The sequence below is a fragment of the Octopus bimaculoides genome, chromosome 1, assembly GCF_001194135.2.
Source record: "Octopus bimaculoides isolate UCB-OBI-ISO-001 chromosome 1, ASM119413v2, whole genome shotgun sequence".
NCBI lineage: Eukaryota > Metazoa > Mollusca > Cephalopoda > Octopoda > Octopodidae > Octopus > Octopus bimaculoides.
Genome location: NC_068981.1, coordinates 26,486,203 through 26,490,716, shown reverse-complemented (window position 1 = coordinate 26,490,716; position 4,514 = coordinate 26,486,203). Strand labels below are relative to the sequence as shown.

The 4,514-nt window shown below is 36.0% G+C and overlaps 1 protein-coding gene across 1 annotated transcript in view; it reads right to left on the bottom strand.

Annotated features, from left to right (window-relative positions):
- LOC106868280 (uncharacterized) overlaps nt 1-4,514 on the bottom strand; it is a 125,834-nt gene that overhangs the window by 64,457 nt on the left and 56,863 nt on the right. The window lies entirely within an intron of this gene.

Sequence of the window (4,514 nt, the reverse complement as noted above, 5' to 3'; positions counted from 1 at the left end):
ATAGAGAGAGAGAGAGAGAGAGAGAGAGAGAGAGAGATAGAGAGAGATGTGTGTGCGTCTGTGTGAGTCTGTGTGTGTGTTTGTGAGTTTGTGTGTGTGAGATGTGTGTTTATGTGTGCGCATACATATATATCATATCAAGGAAAACAGAGAATGAAGTGACAAAGAGAAACACGAGCTAAGAGTTAGAAAGAAACGACAGAATAGTAGATATATATTTCTTGGCAAGTATCGATTGACCTGACGTGTTTGAGAAATCTTTTTTTCCTCTAATAAATTCTTTTATGTTTCACAATAGTTTTCTGAAGCATCGAGTTGTCAATGTCTCTGGAGTATCGGATGCAACGTAGAATGCCTGGCAGATAAATACAGTACATGTATGTCCATATGGTAAGAAGTTTGCATTCCAACCATAAGGTTCTGTGTTCAGTGTATTGCGTGACACATTTGGCAAGCATCCCTTGGGTCAATCAAAACCTTGAGAATGAATTTGGTAGAAGGAAAGTAGGTCGATCAAAACCTTGAGGAGGGATTTGGTAGAAGGAAATTGAAAGAAGCTTATCAAGGCACTTCAAATGCGGTTCAAAATTTTCCAGTTCAGGGTCGCCAGAGCATTCAAAGATTCCGGTATTTGAATATACCGCCTGATTTTCCCTCTTCAGTTAACACGTCATCTATATACTCTTACTCTAGTTCGTTCAGGAAATCTATCTGGATCGTCGACGTGATGCACAAGCCTGTGAATTCTTCACCGTTCCGAAGCAAAATGGGCCTCATTTCATGTGTTCTGGACATATTTGATTTAGACATATTTCACTTCTTTCGAGGCCCGTCTCGTCTTTATATCGGGCGCTTTTCTCAGGTCTTTCACCTCCATTCGTTCTTCAGATATGTCCATGTAGAAACCACTCAAGCACACGTTATTTTTGGTCAGCACAAAAAGTACATACTGCTGAGTTGCACGGTAATGCTGATGCCGTACTAAGTGACGATGACGGTGGCAATATCATTAGTTCTGATACTTTTGTTCGACCGCTTATATATCTCGCAGTATAAAGCTATGAGTAAAAACATTGCACAAATCGCCTCATATAGGGACTATCAATGTATGCATGTATGTATGTGTGTATGTATGTACGTATATCTGTATGTTTACACGTATGTATGCATTATGTATGTACGTATCGAGGCTATAGCAGAAGACTCTTAGCCAAGGTTCCACGCAGTAGGACGGAACCCAGAACCATGTGGTCGGGAAGCAAACTTCTCACTACACAGCCACGCCTGCGTTAACACACACACATACACACACACTAACCTCCATATGTATGTATGTATGTATGTATGTATGTATGTATATATGTATGTATATAATTATGTATGTATGTATGTATGTATGTATGTATGCGTGTGTGTGTGGATAGAAATTTAGATATATAGACAGATATAGATACAGACATATAGACATGAATATGTGTGTGTGTGTGTGTGTGTGTGTGTGTGTGTGTACACGTTTCCTCACGATCAAATGCAAGCTATAAATCTAGAATGGAGATGGCGTTTGTATAAAATAGGAACACGAATGGAGTTTAAAGACTCAAAACATCTGTTTCAGTAGAATTATTTTTATTGATGAATAGATCAATTACAGCGATTATGTTATGTGTGTATGTATGTATGTATGTATGTATGTATGTATGTATATATGTATGCATGCAAGTATGTATGTGTGTATGTATGTATGTATGTATGCATGTATGTATGTATTTGAATAAAACAAGTTTTACTTTTCATAATAGCTAAATATTTCTAATTTTTATCGATATATTTGGAAAGAGAAGCACAAAATTATATTTTCACATATCAGATGTTTTCATATAACGGTTTTACTACAAAAATATAAGCGTACGTTTTCACAAGATAGATTTTACAAACAAAATTGTAAAGACATATTACCGAAAATTTTTTGCTTACGAAACATTTTCCGTTTATTAAAAAAAAGTCTAAATAGAAAAAAAAAATTGTTGCCGAATTAAAAGCGTTTTACTGAATAAAATTTTAGTGCGCATTGTAACAAAAAAAAATAATAAAAAGAGGTTTTGCAGAAGGAAAACCACATTTTATTACAGTTAAACATTATTTAATGTGCCACCCAATACATTTAGTTCTATGATAAATGAAAAGCATAAGATGTGGATTCAGAGAATTTTGCAGTTGTCACAGAAAACTCCTCTTACAGACTCGGCCATCAGTCTACTTAATAATAATCAGTTACCAAGAAGAGAAATGTTGTATCTACGTAAGTGAAAATCCGGAGCGATGAAATTATTTCATGAGAAGAATATGAAAACATAAAGACAGCTGACATGAGAGGTGTATGTATATTTATTTAACCACTTGTCTTCTCTAGGGTTATGTCCGTTTCGCAACCTTCCTCATGTAATATCAATTTCAATATAGAAGAAATTATGCAAATGCCGAGCATACATGTGCCCATTATTTCTTTCGCACCAAAATTTACACTACAAGATTAACGAACCATCGTAATCCCATGAAAGTAACATGGCTAAATAAATATATATTCACATGGGTGTGTTGTGTTAACTTAATACACCTATGTGTATTATGTTAATCTTTACGTGTATTATGTTAACTTTTACGAGAAATTTTCTGGTAATGACTTCGAAGTTTGATTTAGTTGTTTTCACCATTTGCTACTACAGAACAACAAAATTGTATTCCGACCACTCATAATACGCTTGAGCTCACTCATTGCAGTTTTATGGTCGACAATGAAGCCATTCCCCACATTTGCACCAGAAATTGAAATACTGAGTGGCTCCGCGACGCTAATCTGAGCAAGTTGAAACTGCTGCATGAGTAAATTCCTATATATTACACATACATGCGGACACACATAGATGCGCACTCACACATACATAAAAAAGACGCCCTAAGTTTTATATAGCCCCGTTATCCTGTTTCCATAGCGTATAAGTGACCGAGGTCACAACAACATTCTTCATAAACAGAGGCAAATATGTTGTAGAATCTCAGGGTTACTCATGTATCGTTATGTGGACTGAAGCAACATGAAATAAAATGCATCGCTTAAGAATATAACGCACCGCTTGATGAGGGAATTGAAACCATGATGTTACGATTGTGAAAGCAACATCCTAACCACTTGACTATGTGCCTTCACTTTCACACTCGCTACGTACATACATACATACATACATACATACATACATACATACATGCATACATACATATATACATACAAACATACATACATTCACACACGCACACAGACTCACACACGCACGCACACACGCACACAAACACACAAACATATACACATATGAAATTATTCGTATTAAAGAAGAGTATTGATATTGTTACACCTGACAGTCATATGTTTAAATATCTGTACCTGGAATGTTTCTGTGCAAGACGCTAGGTAAAATTTATCTTCGAACGGAAAACAAACAGTTGAGCACAGAATCAAATCTCCTTTCATCACAACCAGTAGCGGACTGGCCTTGTTGCCAGCTTGCCGATGACAAATGGGCCCCTGCGCCATTAGAACCCATATATGGGGGCCCATGTTAGTATCTAAAGGGCCCATCCCTTCAAGTTTGAGAATTTTTTATTTACTCCTAGAAGAATGCATTAATTATTTCAGGCTAGATGTATTTACCGACAGTTGAAAAGAATACTTTTAACAAATAAATAAATAAATAAATGGTAGCATTGTAGTTGCGGGTGAGCCCCCTTAGTCTCTTGGCAACCAATATTTTTAGATCCAGTTCGCCATTACCTGCTTAGGGTACGGTAATCAATATATTGGCCAAACAGGAATATCACTCCGCCAAAGAACCACTCTTCACAAAGAACAAATCCTCCACTCACAATACAGACAGATACAGGTTAGTGAACACATAGATAGGTGTGCTAGGAACCTTAATCCTAATTTCCTAAGTTTCCCCTTCTATCAGTGTTCACAGAACAGCTCAGTACAGAAAAGAATAAATAAAGAAGCAACTTTCATCAATAAATATCTTAACACGAACACAACATAATACAGAACACTACTAACCTTACCAATAATGCCACTAACACCCATACATTCCTTATACCATTCATATTACAGTATTATATCGACCCTAATTGCACCACGTCCAGAACTACTTACCTCCCTTACACAATCTTTTTACTCAGGAACTAGTAGACCCGATACCGTTTGATAATCGGTGTGCATTCAAAGCCAGTGAACAACAATTGACGATACCGGTTTGACTTTGAATCTCTTTGACAATTCAAAATAATGAATTTAATTCCTCTTAATTCTACCTCAGTTCATCTAACTGTATTTGTTTATCGCTGCTTTTATATTCAGTGTGCATTTTCGCTTTTTTTTTCTACTTACTTTCCCCATTTCTTTTCCACGTGTAGTCCCTATTTACTTTTTGAAACATATTTCTATTATTTATATATATATATATATATAT